Below are 21,346 nucleotides of genomic sequence, written 5' to 3'. Positions count from 1 at the left end.
GATGAAATAAAAGTCCAAATTCATTGAATTTTAGTTACAGATTTATTTTTGGTCTCGAAAATGGGGTTTGCAGACCAAAAATGTCTGAATTTATTTTAGGAAGAAAAACTCTTTAAAATCAGGGTTTTTACATTTTACCCTCCTAAAAAAAATCATTCTCGAAATTTTACTTGAATAACAAAGGATACCAAATTCGCATGTCTTTCTCGTGTTCCTAGGTGCACTCTTCCAAACCATGATATTGCCATTACACCTTAACCAAAAAAATCACCTTGTTCTGCAAGACTTTATCTCGTCGATCGACAATCTGAATCGATTTTTCATCTACTGTCAAGTCTATTTGTACTTGACCACATGAGAGGGGTCACCAATGCATTTTTGAAACATCGATACATGAAATATGTTGTGAATATGAGCCAATTGTGGTGGCAAGGCTATCTGGTATATATGCAGAACTACCAATCCGCTTCAAAATCTTAAACGATCCAATAAACCTTGGACTCAACTTGCCCTTCTTTTTGAAGCAAAAGACATTGCGGGAGAGCGAGACCTTTATAAAAAAAGTGGTCTCCCATCGCAAAAGTGAGTGAGCGACACCTTCTATCTGCATAACTCTTCTGCCTGCTCTGCGCTTGTAAACACTTCAAATTTTCACCCTCATTCACAAACACCTGCCTCCTGCCACTAGGACCCACTCTATGCAGTCTTTAGGGAACCAACTGGTCGAAATCTGAGTCAGGGTTGTTCACATCCCAAATTTTTATAAAAAATTCAATACTTCATCCTAAAATCAAGATTCAACCCTCATTTTGGCTCAATTTCAATTATCACTTCTAATCCTCATATTAAAGTCTCCAAATTCTTTGTTTCTGCCCGAGATCCAGGATTCCAAGTCTCTCATCCAGGGTTTATACTTTACATGCTATTGCATATCACTACATGCATTCGACATATGATTTCATTGCATTGCATGTCGTTGCATCTCATCATCGAAATCTAACATTCCTGTTTTTAAAATATTGGATCCAGATTCGAGTTTTAAAACTTTTCTTGCAAAATCAATTTCAAAACCTGGGTTTTGAATCGACATTTTGTCATTTACCAACCCCCAAGATATTTATATTTTAAATGAAAACAATCTGGATTCGTTTTAAACTCAATTTCAATTCTCAAATGAGACCCATTTAGGTGGTGTCGCTTCTAGATTCTTTTATTTATCAAAAATCTCAAAATTTTCAGAGTCCTAGTTGGATCAGGACTCTGTCTTTTCATCTTTTTGAACCTTTTTAAAACTCTATTTTGATGTTAAATCAACTATAGTCATATCCCTTATCTATTCTTGTCATTTTTGGCCAAAATCTTAGAATGCCAGTTTAATTAAGACTCCTTTTCTAGAGTCCTAGTTGGATCAAGACTCTTTTTCCAGAGTTCTAGTCGAATTAGAACTCTACCTTTTACTATCATTTTACCTGTTTTTTGAGAAATTCTTTCAAAATCCTTAATTTTGGCCAAAATTCTAGAGTCCCAATCGAATTAGAACTCTTTCTCAGAGTCCTAATCCAATCAAGACTCTGTCCCGATTTTACCCTTTACTCTTGTTCTTCACTTGTTTTCAAAACTTTCTTATCTGATTTTCAAAATCTTCTATTTTAACCAAAATTCTAGAGTTCTAACCGGATCAGGACTCTTTTTTTTTTAGAGTTTCAATCGGATTAGGACTTTATCTTTCATTGCTATTCTGCCCGCTTTTAACCAAATCTTTCAAAATCTTTTAAAGAGAAGTAAAAAACTCAGAGTTTTAGTTGAACCAAGACTCTGTTTGAAGAGTCCCAGTTGGATCTGGACTTTGACCCTGATTTTAATTTTGAGAGAATCCTTCTAAAATCTTTTCATTTATTTTTCCAAATTTCAAAATTATTGCATTTCTATCATAGAGTTTCAAAATTCTGGGATTTTATCCTAGAGTCCTGATCGAATTAGGACTTTATCCTGAGTTCATTTTCACACTTCATTTTCACTGGTTTTCAAAAGTTCCTTTTAAAGTCTCATCATTTGTTTTATAGAAAACCAAAATTTCTCAGAATCCTAGTCAAATTAGGACACTTCCTCAGAGTTCTAGTCGGATTAGGACTCTGAATCAGACTTCAATTTTATCTTATTTTCACCTGTTTTTCAAGATCCGCTCATTTGTTTTCTTAGAAAATCCAAAATTCTGAGTGCTAGTCCAATTAGGACTCTGTCCCCAGAGTTCCAGTTGGATCAGAACTCTGTTTTGATTTCAATACTTGTTATTTTCATTATTTTCATAAATTCTTTCATATGTTTTTCAGAAAATACCAAAAAAATCTAGAGTTTTAGTCCGATCAGGACTCTGTCCCAGAGTCCTAATCCAGTTTGAAGTCTATTCTGAAGTTTGTTTTTACTTCTTTTTTCATTCTTTTTCATTTGTTTTTCAGAAATTAGGTCATTTTACAGAGTCCAGGTTAATTTAGGACTCTATTTAAGAGTTTCAGTTGAGTTAGGACTCTAACCCTGACTACATTTTTTGACTTATTTTACCAATTCTGATGAAATATTTTAAAAACTTCTTCATTTGGCTTTCAAAAATCTAAAAACTCATAGTTCTAGTTGGTTCAGAACTCTGCTCCAGAGTTTCAGTTCGCTCAGAACTCTATTTTCAAAACCTTTGAATTCCATCTATTGATTTTAACACCTTTTTAAAGCCATTTTCAGTCTTTATTTCGACTTTTTCAAAACTTCGATGTGGGTCCCACTCAGTTGGTGCCATATCTGGAGGAGTTTTGACCTAGTCAGGATTATGTGCCATTTCAAAACCTTCAATTTCAAGTTTACTTTTGAATCTCTTTTGAAAAATCTCTTATTTTCAAGTTTTAAAATCATTTTTGAAAATTCAAGTGGGGCCCACTCTAGGTAGCGCCACATTTGAAGAAGTCAGGGTTAGACTAGGGTTAGTCAGTGTCCTACTTAGGTTAGATGTCTAGGCGAGTCAAAGTTTGTTTTTAAAACTTCCATTTTTACTTTTTGATTTTAAAGCTTTAAAAATTAGGGTTTTCAAAAAAACCCAAATGAGGCCCACAAGGGGTGGTGCCACATTTGAAATATTTTAGGGTTTTGATTAGGGCTTAGATAGGTTAGTAATTAGGTTAAATCTCTTTAGAAAAATCTCCCCCACATTGCTTCATTAAGAAGAGTACTAGTTAAACTAGAACTCTCCTTAATTAAAACCTAAAAAATTCCTATTTAAAGAGCTCATAGTGGGGGTCGACCCCTATTCCTCTCCCTTCTCAAATCTTGGAGCTTCTCTCCTCTCTAGCACCTCCTCTTTCCTCCATTGCAGCTGCAGCTTCAAGGTAAGATGCTTTGATATTTTTTATAAATTTTATTGATTATTCATATGCTTTACCATGGATTTCACCATGGGTGCCCCTTGTTCATAAATTTCAACCATGATTTTCAAACAAGAACATCAAAACCGATCCAAGAAGATGATCAAACCTTGTTTGGTGCTGTTTTCAAGATTCTAATCCATTAAAACAGTTTATATTGCTGTTTTTCATATTCTTAACCAATGAAATATGTGATTTACCAGTTAAATGGGCTAAATCCATATTTTCAAAGGGTAAATCAATTGCAGCCATGGATTCCTTGTATTTTTTTTCTTATCATATTAATGTTTATTTCATATATTTCAGCATTAGATTAAATTTTGTTTTGATGTTTAGGTATTTTTTATTGTTTTCCTTGCTTAAATCATAGTTTTTAGTGTTTTATTAGATTTTCAAGTGTTTTGATTCTAGGTCTGTAGAAATCATGATATTTCATGTTTAAATCTCTATTAGAGAATTTTGATTTTTTTTATATTTAGTCCACAGATTTGTCAGTAAGTTCCTATAAAAAAATTAGCGGTTTTGGGATTCAAAAATCCTTTTAAAAAATACAAAGTCGAATCATGATTCCTGTGGTTTAAAATCACTATTCATATTCAAGTATAACTTGAAGTTGTGTTATTTTTGTCATCCAAGATTTGATTTATAATCCGTAAATTGTAGTAGCTTTGTATTAGAGTTTATTATTTACTATAAATTTTTTAAAATTTTCTATCATAGTTTGTTATTTTTTACTTGTCAGAGAGTGAGATCAACTTTTTACAATTTGTTAAGTTTTATTAAAACCCTAATTCAACTTATGTTGATCATATATCCCTGACCAGAGATCCGATCAATGGTCTGTAAAAAAAGAAGTTCCTTATCTGCAGGTCTGCTATTTACTTCTAAAATCTTAGAATTTTTTGATGTGTTCTACTATTTTTCTTTATATTTGAAATAAGAAGCATCTGTTTTGATAGTTTTTATATTCGTTATAATTGATCAAATATTGTCAGAATGATATCTTTCTAACCAAAGATCTGATCTATGATCTGTAAAAAGGAGAATCTCTATTTTTCTTTGTATTATGTTTTTGTAAATTTTTATAAATTTCCATGGTGATTTGGTCCCTGATTCGTGTTTAACACTGAGACAGGTACGTGCCCATGGGTAAAATAGCATATTTTAGGGTTTTATATAATCTTCATGATAAAATCATGTCACAATTTGATATTTCTATTTCCAGATTAATTTTAGGGTTATCAAAAGTTCACATGTAAATTTTTATTTATTTTGGATATCATTTGATACTTGGATTGAATATATTGCAAAACAGGGTGCCTGCAGGATCCCGAAACACTGACAAAATCATGATTTTCATGATATTTTTTATTTTTTGTGTATAAGTTTATGTTTTTAGGGTTTATGTATATTTTTAATCATATTAGGATGTTTCTCACCCGATTTTATGTTTATTTGATTTTATCTAAACTCCAAATCCAAAGTTTTTACCAAAATATTTTTTGAAAACCCTGATTTCAAGGCCATAATCTTGCTATCAGAGGCATTTTGGTCATTTGACCTCAATTTTGAAATTCTAAACTTTGATTCTCTCATTTTCAATTATATCATATTATCTTGTGTTTGATTTATTCTCATTTGAATTTCAAATTTTGCATTTTATAAAATATCTTTCTAAAAAAAACCTGATTTCAACGCCATAGTCTTGCTAACACGGGTATTTTGGTTATTTTGATCATAATTTCAAATTTTCAAATCCCATTTTCAATTCAATTTTGTCATTTATGTTTATATCAGGGAGGTATGAATTGGGTTTACATTTGGATAATATCCGACAATTTCCCAGTATTTTCAGATAAATCCAGATAAACCTACATTTATGTGCTAATATATTTTCTAGTTTTTCAGGATTATTCAAGTGGAGGACTTAGCTTTTCATTTTATTTTTTCTTTATTCAATTCAATGTATTATCAAGTTATAATAATTTGGAATAAGAGTTACATTTCCTGCATAGAATAGGGAACATTGCATATAGTTTAATTATGCAAATTTCAATATCTTATGTTTGTCATTCATGCACATATTTCAACTCCACCATGGTCTACACGAATGGCACGTGCACTAGCTTCTAGAGAGTTGATAAACTCGATCGAGTTTGTATTTTTGACCATAGTCAGAATACGAACGAAATCCAGATTTACCATCTTCTTTTAAGCCACAATCAGCCTACACTCTTAGGCTAACTTCAAAATGCACTGCATTTCTCAAAAATACAAAAAGATTTTCTCAACTCCTCAAAACCATGTCTTTCAAATTCATATTCATTCATTTCATTCAATTTGCAAATTTCAATTTCAATTCAGAGAAATCGATTTTCTCAAAATTTTCTAAGCCTCATTCAGAAATTGATTTTCTCAAAACTCTGAGCTTTCAAGTGGTATTTCAAGTATTTCTCAAGTTCAAATCATGATTTTCCAAGTCATAATATCTTCAATTTCAAAGTTTAAATTCAGAGAAACCCAGTTTTCCAAAGTTATTTGAAATTCCTCAGAAATTGATTGTCACAAAACACTTGTATTTCTAGAGAAATCGATTTTCATTTTCCTCAGAAATGTTTTCTCACAAAGCTCACGATTTTCAAAGTATCATCTTTTATAAGAATTTTCTAAGTATTTCAAATCTTTAAGGCAAACATCATGTTTTCAAACCTGCATTTTTGGAAATTCATAGCACATGCCTGATTCTTTGTGCATTTAGGAATAGAATACGATTTAGATAAGTTGAGCAATGCGAAACACTAGATTGATCCTTGGTTTAATTACCTTTGGTAAATGCACCAAGAACTGTCAAACCTTGTACCGACAAGCGAGTCTCATTCTTCGGAATTATCCCGCATTTTTAAATAGAGGCGAGTTATTTTCAAAATCTTTTTCAAAGGTCAGTTTGACTTACAAAAGTAAAATTTTGCAGTAATAACAGGTTTGGCGATCGAGATGGGACCTATCTTCACCTGATCAATCTAATGCTCTGCTTTGTTCAAGTTATCAAAATCGTGTTCTACTAATGTCAACTTTTATTTCATGATATCATGTGAACCTAGGAGCCTAGACTCGAACCCAGCTGACATGGATTGCATGTAGACTAGGTATGGTTTGGTAGGACCAATTGAGGAGAAAATTTTCAAGCTCACATAGACCTAGGTCTAACATAACCCTCCTCAATCTAGGATTTGTATGTAAACAATGTTTGTTTCTTTAAATTTTTCAAAAACACTACTTTTTTAGGTCTTATAGCCCTTTGTTTTCTTATATGTGTTCATGTTTTCAAAAACCACCCCACCTATCTTTGCCTGGTCTTCACGTTACTGGGCTTTCTTCCAGAACCATAGTTCGGGATAAAGCCTCACAACTGGGCCACCTATTTGGGTTAAAACCCCTTTGCCACGTACCAAAGGCCATAGTCCAAGGTATATCGGCAGGTGCTCAAGGATGTTGGAAAACATAAGCTTAGAACTGAAGAAATTGATTTTATGTCACGTACATCGAGCCTCGACTTGAGTATATCGGCATAGCATGATTGGACACAACTGATCTAAGCCTAGAGTCAGGATTAGGGTCCTACAACTATTTCAAAATTGATGCATTTAGAGTCAACTTCTTAGGGAATGATGTATGTGCATAATTGTTTATACAAGATGTGATTGAATATGTCGTAGTCATTTTCCCTTTTTATTTTCCCCAATTTTTCCAAAATATTGGACGATTTTTCTAAAATACCTCATTTTCCAATTTATAAAGCATTTCTTTGTATTTTCTTCAAAACCCTAGATGATTTTCCCAAATTATTCAATTTTCTTTAAAAACTCCAGGCGATTTTCCATTCTTTCATTCTTCTGGATCTCGATTTTTTAGCTTCATTTTTTATCCTACCTGCAAATTTTCAAAATTTCTGTACTTTCCCAAGTCTCATTCTAATTTTTCTTATTTTTTTAAGTCTGGTGGCATCCAGTCAACTCGATTCAGTCTCTCCTGAGGGTCACATCTCCTACGAGGTGCGGCAAGGTCTTTCCGAGCATCGAGTCCTCAACACCAGATCCTTCATTCCCCAGTGGTACTATTCTTGGCTCAAAAATTTCTCTCGTATGTTTTCGGACCATTTGAAAAATTGTGGGTTAGAACTGACATCCACTGTGGGAAACCAAACAGTCAACGACAATTTGATCCATGCACTGGCAGAGTAGTAGAATCCGCGTACATGTACCTTCTGGTTTCCATAGGGAGAAATAATTGTGTTAATGAATGAGTTTTCAGAGATCATGGGATTGCCCTAGCCAACCGGTCAGCCTGGAGATCCATTGGAACAACAATTCTTGATCAATGTCAATTGTCTAGATCCTCGAGACGCCTTAGCTTGCGTGACAGAACGTAAGTCTTGGCCGCTGATCGAGAAAGATAGAAATGAATATGTGAAACTGCTCGAGATCTATAGACAGTATAAAGCATTCGTAGAAGTCAGCTCCTTATCCCGAATAGCTCGAGAAAGAATCCAACATGCGATGGTCCTCTGCATTGTGGGATTGGCTCTCTTTTCAGACGAACAGAATTACGTAGACATCAGGATAGTTCAGCTTCTACGAAAGTGGAGAAGTCAACAGACGAGCCGCCTCTCTATAGCCATGGCCGCATTGGCTTTCTTGTACCGAGGGTTGACCCGTTTCACACTTGGAGAATCAATTCTAGTCGAAGAGTGCACCTATGTGTTACAATCCTGGTTCTTTCGGCATGTACCCACCATGGCCAATTCATTCAGATATAATGGTGAAAAGCTTCTTCCAGTTGCATGATACTGATTCTTGATCGACAACCTTCAAGGGGAAAAAGTCGTGTGGGATTACTTCGATTGTCAGGAATCACCTCCCAGATATACTTATACATACGACAAGCGGTTCAGGCTACTTGGCCCATTTTTTTTACCTACTACCATCCAGAACGATGTGTTAGACAGTTTTCTTAGAGACAGAAGCACATAGAAGCTCGTCTACTATCAGGGATCATGCCAGAGTTTGATCTCACATCAGATCAGTGGTCCAGAACATACCATTCTGCCAGACATGGCTGTGATTCTTTTGTAACTCTTACTATTTTTTCTGGTCCTCGAGTGTCTTCTGATTATAAAGAGTGGTGGCAAATTGTTTGTTCGCCCCCTCTTTCTCAAGCTTATTATTAATAAAATTATTTTCCTTTAATAATTGTCACTCTTTTATGGTTTGACGACCTCGTTTAGGTAACAAGACATATTTTAGTTGTTTATTTCTTTCTACAAAGAATATCAATGCAATTGTCATGATTCCAACGACGACCCAATTCCTGGTAATGAGGTATCTTTCAAAATTGTCAACCTAACCCTCGTCAAATGTTTTTCTCTCTATTTGTTTTATTCCAAAGTTATTCTTCCAAGCTAATTGCTCATTTTGTCCTGCAGAGAGCACTTGCAATCTTATATGGTTCAGACAAGATCCAACAGGAAAAACTGCACCAGTTCAGCATATCAGTTCCCCTTCAGCCTCCGAGCAAGAAATGTCGTCTCCACGATCTCCCAAGGGTCAGAGCCAACAGAGCAATGATGATATTGATTCCCATATATATGCTTTATTTCAAAGAATAATGAAGAAAATGTTGTCTGAATAAACAGAGACCAATTCAGGAAAGATTCGTAATAAGAAAAAGGGCAAGGGCCGAATAGTGAAAAAGAATGTGAAGATCTTAAAAAAGCAGAGTTATCACGAGGAAACTTTTGGCGAAGCAAAATCAGTGGGTGATACTGATGAAGAATATGAAATTCAACAAGAATTTAGAAGGTCGACTCAGAGACAGGGGTCGGCTTACAAGTCCAAGAACCAGTCTGTTAATGACCCTGACCAGCCACAACTCAGAGAAGTGGTCAAGATGGTCAAAGACCTCCAAGCTTGTGACAAGGACAAAAGGGTCTTTACAAGCGAAGTTTTTTATGATGGGCTGGATGGGGATGATAATCTTGACAATCTCCCCAAAAAATTTATCAAATTTGATGGATCTGGTGACCCCAAAGCACATCTCGCCATGTTCTTCGCAGAGTGTTCCAAGTTCAAAACGGGCAACCGGGCTTTATTCCTTTGCTTCCCTCGTAGTCTGGAGAGAATAACTGCAAAATGGTATTCAGAGCATGTGAATCCGATTGAGTTGAAAGAATTTGACAAGGTAGTGAATTTGTTCATTGAGCGCTTCTTTTTCAATGCTGAAGCACTTCTGACCCTCAGTCATCTCTGCGATCTCAAGCAGAAAGAAAATGATAGGGCCAGAGACTTTATTCACCGCTGGAGGTCAGCCTGCAATAAGAAGAGAGATCCCATATCAGAGGGACATGCACTGTCTCTAATTATGAGTAATTTCTCGCAGCCCCTGAGAGGCCTCATTTCCATTGCGCCATCAAGAACATTTATTGAATTGACAGAGAGAGCCGAATGGCTCGAATTAAGCATGGAGAATGGATTCTACGAAGGCTTCGCATTTACCAAGAGCAATAATCAGAATGAGCAGAAGAAAAAGGCTCATTTCACTAATTCTATAAAAAAATGACAATTGAAATCAACGCAAGGGGCAAAACAAAGACTTTTGTTATGGTGCAGGGGGTTCGAATCCCTACAAGAATGACCAGAAAGGCAAGTTGGTTCCTCAATACAACAAACCACTTCAGCTAGAGCAGAGACCAAAACCTCATAAAAAGGTGAAACATGAAAGGTGAAGCTATGACAGAAAATTTACTCCGCTGGATCAATCGCTCGAGACTGTGCTCGATTATATGTTGACCAAAGACATGGTTAAATTGCCCAGGATGGTCGATCCCTCTATGCTCATGGGAAAGTTCAAAGATCAATTTTGTAAGTTTCACAGGACAATGGGGCACAACACTAAAAACTGCTTCGTTCTCAAGAACATTGTCCAGAACCTTATCGACAAAAATCTTCTCATAGAGAATGATGAAGATGAAAATATGGAAATTCTGAAACAACCATTTCTCCAACATTCCGCAGCAGTTATCTTAGAGAAATCATTTCAGCCACAGGATCATATCAAGCCATGTTCCAGTAGAGACATGCAAGTTCAACATCGGGTCCTAGTACTTCAGTAGGCTCAGTCAAAAATTTAGAAGATGGACCTTATTTCAGCCTACAACAAGATGAATATATCTGCCAAACCTGCTAAAACATCCCTAGAAGTAGCCAAGAGAATTCCAGGATTTCCCAAGCACTTCATCAAGCCCGCCCCAGAAAAAAGTAAGACATTTGCACCAAAACCAATAACTGCCCTATCTAATGTCTCGATTCTGGACTTAGCACAAGCTTCACTCAAGCATCAACAGGTATTGGATGATTTATTACGAAAAATCAAAGTGAAGCCGAGTACTACTCTTGAAGATATGGCTCAGATCGTCAACCAGACCATGACTAATGCTCCAATCACCTTTTCAGATGAGGACCTGCCGAAACTTCATGCATTTCACAACAATGCTCTGTATGTTGTGATTCAAACCAGAGGAATGACTGTTCCTCATGTGTTGATCAACCTCACTATATGCCCAAAAATGACTGCAAAAACTTTGGGCATCAATGAAAAAAAGTACATTTCGGGCCCAATCACCATCTATGGGTTCAATAATCATGGTCAGACTACAAAAGGAAAAAACTTTCTAGAGATCTTCACTGATTATTTTGTCTATTCAGTTCTCTTTCATGTGGTCAATGTGCCGCCAACATATAATCTGTTATTGGGACGAACATGAATCCACAACACAAATGCAGTGTCATCTACCATGCACCAATGTATAAAATGGTCGAAAGGTGGTATGATCACAACAATCTTGGAAGAAGATCCGGAACAGAGACTTTTGCAACCCATGATTCCTAGACCCACTTTTACTGCCGACATCCCTAGCATCAAAGAAATTGATGAAGTTAACCTTGGGGAAAGTCTGGACATACTACAAATGACAGAATCACCAAAGCATATAATAGCCATGACTCGATGGCGAGGACCACAATTCTTCAAAATTGGTGGTCGATTGGATTACAACATCGTTAAGATTCATCCCCTGTTTTCACAATTCATGAAAGCCAAAAAGGGGTTGAATCTATTATTGAAACATGGATATCAGCCCTTCAGAGGATTGTGCATGAATGAAGATGGCCGTTTGGAGCCGAATGTCTTCCCGATCAATCAAGAAGCTCACCCTCAATCCAAGTGCCTTTCCAAAACTGACTGTGATCCACCGAATTAAGGCAATAGCAAAATGCAGTCAGGCTATAAAACAGTCAGAAGAGCCCACAAAATTTGATTCAACTCTTCAAGAATTATCTGAGCTCGCAGCGATTCAGAAACAAGACGAGTCGTCATCCTTAGTTTAAGATCTGACTGAGGACATCAATATTGGATTAGAAGATAATCCCAAAATTCCTAAGATCGGCACCAGTTTGAGCCCGAAAGAAAAGGAAAGGCTCACCAATTTTCTTAAACAGCATGAAGAAGTGTTTGCATGGTGTGATCATCGCAAAATTTTTCTCTTGTATTCTTCTCTTCCTTCTCTTTTCCTTTCTAGCCTCTATTCCCTTTTTGAAGGGGAATGAAAGATAGAAAAGAAGAGAGAAGAGAAAAGAAAAGAAAAGAAGAGAGAGGAACTCTTTTGCAAAGGTCTCACTTGACCTTAATTTTGAAAATATTTTAAAATTACTCGCCTCCATTTTGAAAATTTTGCGAAAATATGGAGAGACGAGATTCGCTCGTCGGTACGAGGTTCAACCGTTCCTGGTGCCTTTACCAGAGATAATCGAACCAATGATCGAATTTATGCCTTTTGCTTTGCCTAAATATTATCTAAGAATTTATTCTAAGTCTAAATGCACAAAGAATCATGTTTGTGCAATGCAAATGCAAAGATGTATGCTTTTGAGAAAATAGTTTAGAAAATTTTGGGATTTTTCAAGTGATTCTGAAATAAATTTAATAATGGAGTGAAGAAATGATTCAAAGGTTGAAAATTGGTTTGAGAAAGTTAGATTTTGAATCTTAACTTAGATTTTGAAATAGATCTGAAAGAAGCGACTTGAAATTCCAAGTCTTGGAATAATCAGAGATTTGAAAATAAACCTTGAATTTGAATAAATGAAAAAAAGGGGAGATTTGAAACTGAGATAGAATTTTTGAAAATTTGAACTTTCAAAGTAAATGGATTTTGGATTTGAATGGATCGATTCTGAAAAAGGAATTCTTAATTTCAGAACCTGAAGCAGGAATTGAATTTGGATTCAGACTGAAGAAATGGTTTTGAAAATAGGATTTGGGACTGGATTTGAAGTCTGGAATCCAAGACGGAGTTAAATCCAAGATTTGGAATCCTAAATGGAATTGGATCCGAAGTCTGGAATCCAAGATGGGATTGAATCTGAAATCTTGCATCCTAAATGGAGTTGAATCTGAAGTCTGAAATCCAAGAGGGATTTGAATCCGAGATCTGGAATCCTAAATGGAATTGGATCTGAAGTCGGGAATCCAAGGCGGAATTGAATCTGAAATCAGGAATCCTAAATGGAATTGGATTTTGAAAATCTAAATGGGACTTTGAGGATAAATTTAACTTTGAAATTTCAAAATTCATTTTATATTCAAAAATTTCAATTCAAATCAAATTTCAAAGTCCAATTTGACTTTGAAATTCCAAATTCATCTTACATTTAAAACTCCAATCAAATTCAAAGTTCAATTTAACTTTAAAATTTTTTATTCATCTTCCAATTCTCAATTCAAACTTCAAATTCAAAGTCCCATTTGACTTTGAAATCCATTTGTATATTCAAAATTCAATTCTCAAATCAATTTTAAAATTCCAAATCTAAAGTCAGATCTTAAATACCAACTTGGATCCAGATTTCCAAGTACAATCTCCACCTTTTGGATCTCAGATTTCAGATCCAATTTCACTTTAGGATCCAGAATCCAGTTCCACTTTGGATCTCAGACTTCAGATCCAAAATCCATCTTAAGTTCTAGAGTCCAACTTTATCTTGGATCTCAGACTTCAGATCCTAAACCCATTTTTAAGATCCAAAATCCATTCTCAAGTCTGGATTACAAATCCAATTCCATTTTCAGATCTCATCTGAACTTGCTAAATCCATTTCTATATTTTAATATCATTTGGATTTCTCAAGTTCATTCTGATTTCAAAATTGAAATTCAAAATTCCATTTCAAATATTCATTTCCTTTCCTAAATCCAAGTTTAAAATCCAAATTCAAAGTCCATTTCTGACTTGGAAACTTCATTTCCTTTCATTTCAAAGTTTCAAATCATTCTTTCTCAAAATCAAGATTTATCCTTCCAAACTCTCATTATTTCAAAGACTTAGAACTTCATATATCTTTTCTGATTTATCTCAAATTCTAAGCTAGATTCAATCATTCAGAAATCATTTCTTCGTTCTATTATCAAATCTATCTCAGAAATACTTGGAGATTTCTAAAAACCATTTTTTTGAAAAGAGCATTACATCCTCGCATTGCACAAGCATGATTCTTTGTGTATTTAGACTTAGGATAAATTCTTAGATGATATTTAGGCAAAGCAAAAGGCATAAATTCAATCCTTGGTTCGATTACCTCTGGTAAAGGCGCCAGGAACGATCAAACCTCGTACCGATGAGCGAATCCCGTCTCTCTATTTTCCCGCAAATATTTTCAAAACAGAGGCGAGTAATTTTCTAAATATTTTCAAATCAAGGTCAAGTGAGACCCCACAAAAGAGTTTCTCTCTCTCTTCTTTCTTCTTTTTTTGTCTTTTATTCTTCTCCCTTCAAAAAGAAGGAGAATAGAGGTTAGAAAAGGAAAAGAGAAGGAAGAGAGAGAAAGATACAAGAGAGGAAATTTTTTGCAATGATCACAGTCTGGCTCGAGGGTATCTCAAAACAGAGATATGTTATCGAGGGCTTTATTTTAATGGGTTGATGTTTTTCTTGTGTTGCTATAAGAGCATCTTGAATGATGCTTGGGCTGGAGGCCCTTGATGCAGAGACACTTGAGTTGATTTGCGAGTTTAATTAATCAACACTAAGTACCCATTTAAACTAGTGTTTACCATAGAGAGGATAGGTGGTACACACGGCTGAGAAAAGAAATAATTAATTTAAAGAGTGAGACGTCTCTTCGATTTTTCATCCTCGACGTAGGAAACCAAGATTACCTGATAAGGCCTAGGTTGGTAGATCCATGACTCTACAGAGTAGGAATCAATTCTCTAGACCACTTGAGTGTCTGTCGATGGTTGGCTGATTCAGTATGTGTTTTCAGATGTTTATGAGTCCATGAGGTTAATAAATACATAACATAATGAATCACCCATCAGATTGGTTAGATCGAAGTTGAATCCCTGAAAGTGTATTCTTACAGGACGAGAAAAGAGAAATAATGTATTAGAGCCGAGGTTCACATGTTTCACATGTTGAGATGTATGAAATGATTGTATGCAATAGTGCATGATCTTGATTACTGACAAGTTTGAATGCAGATATTGTGCTAAAGAGTAAGTTAATGTTGTTTATTTACCTGTATGTTCAAATGTGTGTGTAGGTAATCTGAATATGTGATATGTGCATGATTGATATGTAAATTGCATGTTGTATGTTCTTGAAATTGATTTCCTTGTTTGTATGGTAGAGTGTTACATACTGGGGCATGGTTTGACCTCTTATTTTTATCATTTTCAGACAATGAGCTGGTGATATGGTACGCTTGTGGTGGTGTCAAGACAGATGTCATAGCTCTCTTCCTTAATATTGGTTCATGTTTTAGCTCTTGGGTATTTTAGACATTTTAATAATGTATTAAGACTATGATTTTATTATGATTGAATGTTAAATCAATGAATGGTTTGTTTAGAACTCTATTTCAATCATGTATGTGTTATGGTTGAATTGTAATCTGCCTAAGTTTATTAGAGCTTGCAAATGACTTGGATAGCCCTTCCTCTGGTTAAAAAAAAATCTCTAAAATTTCCTGATATAAATGTAGGGCTTTACATCCTTGGCTGTTGCAAAGCTCCAAGGTGTTACCAGTGGGTTCAACCAAACAAAAACGGCGACCAACCCTTTTCGAATCGACTTTCGATGGTGTCGACCTTTCCAGCCTTGCTGCCCAGCAGTAGATATTCCCAACAAGTCTATCCGAGCATAGAATCAAGTGGATTGGGCTGCTGCTCAAGCCCACAAACTGAAACTGCCATGGTGGACACTATAGAACCGATGACTTGACTCACTCGGTTCACCTTGGTGACCCTAACTCCCCGCGGACCCTCATTCTCTTCCCCAGGTTGTGGACCTGTAGTAGACCTTCTCACCAGCCTATCCTAACCCTAATAGGTCAACCAAGCCCATATCTTAACCCCCTCTCTCATCTCAAACCCATCCTAGACATTGAACCTAACTTAAGGTTCAATATTCTGTTGCTGTGAATTGCAGAATCTGACCCAACTTGCAAAAATCATATCTCCATAACCTGACCTGAACTAAGCCTAAAACTTTATCTCATAGTTCACCTATGTGTTCCGAACTAACCCATCAAAAAATAGGTTTTTCTTCTACCTCAGTGAGGAGAAATAAATCCGACACTTAGACTCATTTTTTTACCAAAACTCAGTCCAAACCCAACCCAACTTTCCTATTCCAGTAATTTTCTCCCTAACCCTGACAAATTCAACCATAAAACTTTACCAGGACCTTTCCCTATCTATCCTAAAGCTTCTCCTAATTCATATCTTTTTTATTAGTATTTTGAGAGAGATAATTTTTCTCTCTAAGTGTAAGAACCAGACTGAAACCCTGTACCTAGAAAACTTGAAACTTGTATCATTTTTATCTCCGAGAATACTCATTTTAAAATCCTGAATTTTTAACCCAAGCTACCCTAACATGTTTAAAACTCACTCTCAAATTTTCAGCATTTTATTCGATGTAATTTAGGAGATCTGAAATTTTTTCAAACCATGTCAAAAGCTAACTGAGCCTGACCATGTTCCTAACGTATAGCCAACCTACTTAGACCTAGGGTTGAACCCAGACCTACCCCGTGAGCCCAAGCACGTAACACACTTCTCCCTTCTTTGACAACTGCTACCACCACCACATTTAGCCAACAATTTCTTCCATCTACCACCGTCACCAGAACCGTCACTGACTACCAGTCCATCCAACACACGACTGCCACCATTTTCCAATTTGTTCAACCATCGCTATAACCATTGGCCGTGATGGTGGTGGTAAATTAATACAATTTGATGATATTAACCTAATGTGAGTTAATGACAATTAGAGTTATTTTAACAATAATTTGCTTCAATTAACAGAGAAAGGACCGTGTACTTTTGACGTTTTCCCAAACTTAGGTGCTGTTTGATTATCACAAAAAACTTAGGTGTGCTTTTGAAAATTTGCCTATCCCAAAACAACATGGCTTGTACATTTTTGAGAAGAAAACAAAAATATTCATGCTTTTCCCTATGAGAGGAAAAAAAAGAGAGCATAGGATTGAAACCCATGAGTAATGGTGAGGAAGGAAAAGGCAAGAGAGCACAATCAACATGAACCTTCTCTTGTCAAATACAGAATGAGACAAGCTTATAAGAAATGTAGCGGGCTTGCTTTAAGCACTGCCCAACTTCCCCATTACCAAGCCTTACCTCTTTAATAATCTTTGAATCAATAACAAATTTTAGTACTTTATAGTAGCAATTCCAATAATAAACGATAATTAAATAATAATGGTTGTGATCATTGAAAAAAAAAACACAAAAATAGTGTGGCACACAAACATACGAAAAGAATTTGGGTTGTTTTTCTTTTTTTATTGTAGTTATTATTATTATTATTATTATAAGGGAACAGATTAGGATGTCACTAAAAATTGATTTAAAAGTAATGCTCATAATCTTCGATCAGGTGGTATGGCGTCGTCAACTTAGAGCAATAAGAGATCTGCTGGAAGAAATCCAGTGGTCGTATGGTTGGGGTGCATATCAATAGCCACCATTTCTTTTGTGTGCAAAGAACTAAGGCCTCAAATTCGTGTAGGTTATGCAATTTTGTCAAAAAACACTGGCTTAATCTTGTTGCAGAGAGTGGTGGGGATTTCATGTACGGTCCTTTTTGACATCATTGTTGCAGCAATCACAGCCTCACGTGGTTTTCCATTGCGTCAGGTTGATTAGGGTTCTTTGGTGGCTATGCATCTCTCTCTCTCTCTCTCTCCTGTATAAAACAGGAAACACACAAAAAATGATACATGATTAGCCATTTTTTGTGTTTTGTGTGGCCCCAAGGTTCATGATCAGGTGCAATCACATGTAACAATTTGAAGTGTGCTGCTGCACCTAATGCCCTTCATCTTTGGGTGACAGTCGGTCTGTTGTAGGGCTCAAAAACAGATGGAGGGTAGCCAAGTGCAAAGGCACACTTTTGAGTGTGCCATATGATGCTTGGGTGCTTTTTCTGTCACCCTCTGTTGCTAGTTTGCGTATATGGTTCTCTCTTTCTCTTTCATTTTCTTCTTTGGACGGAACCACGTATCGTGAGCCACGTGTAGTTGCATTGACAGCACAATTGAGGTTGATGCACCAACGTCACTGGGCCCACCGTACTGTCATCTTAACACGTCAGCACAGCTGGATGCAGTTGCCATTTAACAAGGAGAGGGGAGAGGGGGACCCGCAGACAAACACATATCGACCGGTTCAAACAGAACCCCAGTTTCCTCGATCTCCTTATATCGAAGATACCCTCAAGGAAAGGCCTTATTCCCTACGAGATATATATTTGCGCCCTCCTTTTTTTAAATTGATTTTTTCTCCAGTCATCGTCGTACAGGAATCGGCTATGCACAAGAGACCAACTTGGCCTCTGACCACGGCCATTTACCCCCATACAGAGTGAGATCCTCACACATTCTGCAATTCTAAAGGGGTTGGTATTCCAAAGATGGAAAGAATCCAAGTGGAGGAAAAAGAAAGAGGTCTCTCTCTCTCTCTCTTCAAACTTTCAGCCCATTATGCAAATGTACACCCCTACTAACTTGCAGGACTCAACCGTCAAAAGATCGCCTCTATTAGCCTTCAATTAATCGTCGAGTTGGATACGGATATAGAGTCGATTCATCTGGGAAAAATAAAATAAAAAATTTAATAATAAAATAGAAGAGAATTTAAACAATTTGTCCAACTCCACAGCTATTACCCACATAAAAAAAAATTTATTTGAGTCAATGGAGTCCCACATAGGTAAAATATAATGATTCAAGTAGGCTGCCTAACTGATTAACGAATCATACTTTTGAATAGTATGAATGTGATGATGGTGAAGATGATGAATTCATGACGAAGAGGATGAACAAGTCAAAAGGAACAATCAACACTCCATCATATCAAATATTCCGGGTAGCCGATTGCGCCTCACTTTAATTTTGTTATCATTACCTTTAATTTTAAGAGGTAGCCGCACACTGTTTGAACCATATGATGCAAAAAAAAAATGTTGTGTTAGGCAACACATGGATGTCCAAAGTAAAAAAGAAAGATCAATAGAATTCAACTTTAAGCGTGTCTGTACGACTTTTATTTTACTTCTTTATTAGGCTAAGATATGAATCTCTTGCATCACAAAATCTTGTACGCATTATATATCCAAAATACTCTAAAAAAATATGCTACTAGCTACACTACATAATACATATCCGTAACACACAAAACCGTCTTCTTATAGATACATATATACTTTTCCTTTTTTTCTTTTTCTCTTCTTTATATGCATAGAATATGAGCAACAGAAAGCATGAAAAACAAACAAACAAACAGGCAAGCACACACATGTATTATCCTTGTACTGCTAGCTAGGTGCATCTTCTCTTCCAATTTCCAAAACTATGTTTGTAAGAGTCTATATTCCATGGTCCCAAAGGTAGTCAAGGTCAACTGGTCCAGCTGAAGATGAAGGGACGTCCGGATTTTGATATGGCACTGGCACGCTACCCGTGGCCGTTGGCTGCTGGTTGGAAAGGAATCCGTAGCTTTGAGCCCTCATCATACCAGGATTCGATGATATCTTCATCTTCTCGGGATGGCAAGGCTCATTGCTCCAGTTGTTCCTTTGTTGGACTTGTAGCAATGCCTTCATGAGCACGGCAGGATCAGGGTAGGGATTCGTCATCATCGAAAATGGGTTCAGGAGGTGCTGAGGGTTTGAAGGGATCGAAGAAGAAGAAGAAGGCATCAAACCTTGTTGAATATTGACGGTGGTGGTGGTGGTGGTGTTCATGAGAGGGAAAAACGATGAATATGTACCGTCTGAAGTGACGCTGAGGGTTGGGGCTGGTGTGGGAAATCGCATTGGGGAATTAGGATTGAAGCAATTGATGGTCAACAGGGAAGCAGAGCCGTCTGCTGCTACGGCCTCTTTAGCCTTTCGAGCGTCATGAGTAGTACTGCCGTGATCCTCCACAAGATTGGAGAAGCAGGTCACATGCGACTCATTTCCCTCTCCTGCTTGAGTCGGGTTGACGCAGATTGGGGAGTCAATCAATGGCGGCAAAGGAAGATTTAAATCACCCTCGCGTGCGTCCATCATAAACAAATCGGAGAGAGGGATCCTCCTCCCACCTGAACTCTTTTGAAACACTCTGCATATGACCCATTCATCCTGAACAAACGAAGAAGAAAGCAAAACACAAACATAAACAAGTACATGTAAGAGAGTAAGACCAAAACCCATAAATTAATTTAAAACCAAATTTTCAAACAGAAGCTTTTCTTCGTTTGGGATCGACTTTGATTTATTAGTGCAAGGGAGGGATTCAGTTTATATATATATATATATATATATATACCTTAGGTGCTCCAGGGGGGAGATTCCAGAAGGAAGGATTTCCCTCAAGGCGGTACTCATGCATGACCCAATTGGTTTTCTCTCCTTTGGGCGCCCTCCCCTTGTAGAAAACGAGGGTCTTCTTCATTCCCACTAGTTCTGCTATCTTGATTTTCTCTTTGTCTTTGTTGGACATCTCGGTGATCTTGTAGACCTCCTTGTCCTTTCCCGTCGCCTTCCAGTACCCTGCTTCAGTCGCTCTATTGGTCCTTGATCCAGTTGGGTACTTCCTGTCTCTCAAACAAAAGAAGTACCACTCTTTCTCACCCATCGTAGCCTTCCCTGAAAACCCATACCAACGACGGAACATGTTTAATAGAAATGATCAACATGCATCTCTCTCTCTCTGAAATACAAAATGCAAACGACAACTGGAGAGACTACACCACGCGCGAGGATGGACATGCATGGTAAAATTAAGCTGCAAACTTACAGGGAAGATCCCAAGGTTCGCACTTGTTCAAGTCCACTTCTCCTACGGCTTCCGCTGTGAAGGAGGCCGTGTTGGCAATCTTCTTCACCAGATACTCGGTGATCAGCTCGTCATCAGTAGGATGAAATCTAAAACCAGGGAGAAGATGAAGTTGCCCTTGTTTCCCCATTACATTAGACAACGTTGAACCCTCTTCCATGACTCCAAAATTGCACAACCCCCCACTATTCCTACAAATCGATAAAAATTATTACAACCCACCAAACGGACTAACAAGCCGACAAGATCACCACCACCATAACAGACTAGTGCACGCTATATGTGCTATATAAAAGCTATGGAAGATCGATCAGCTTGGAGAAAACAACAAGGAAATGAGTAGAAATGTGCTTGGTATGAAAGTGTGAACGCTGATAGGGCCGTTTATATACTCTTTGCGAAGGAAACGTGGTTCCTAAGGCAGCTCATGAGGAAATTTAGGCTTTCCACCCCTGCTATCCCTTCCTATTGTTAGGC

The 21,346-nt window shown here is 36.8% G+C and overlaps 1 pseudogene; it reads right to left on the bottom strand.

The window, feature by feature from the left end:
* Positions 1 to 19,413: 19,413 nt before the first annotated feature.
* Positions 19,414 to 21,029, bottom strand: LOC149847109 (NAC domain-containing protein 92 pseudogene; annotated as a pseudogene).
* Between the last annotated feature and the right edge of the window lie 317 nt (positions 21,030 to 21,346).

The sequence above is a fragment of the Nuphar pumila genome, chromosome 2 (genome assembly GCF_984573655.1).
Source record: "Nuphar pumila chromosome 2, dmNupPumi1.hap1.1, whole genome shotgun sequence".
NCBI lineage: Eukaryota > Viridiplantae > Streptophyta > Magnoliopsida > Nymphaeales > Nymphaeaceae > Nuphar > Nuphar pumila.
This window is presented reverse-complemented; position numbering and strand designations above follow the sequence as displayed.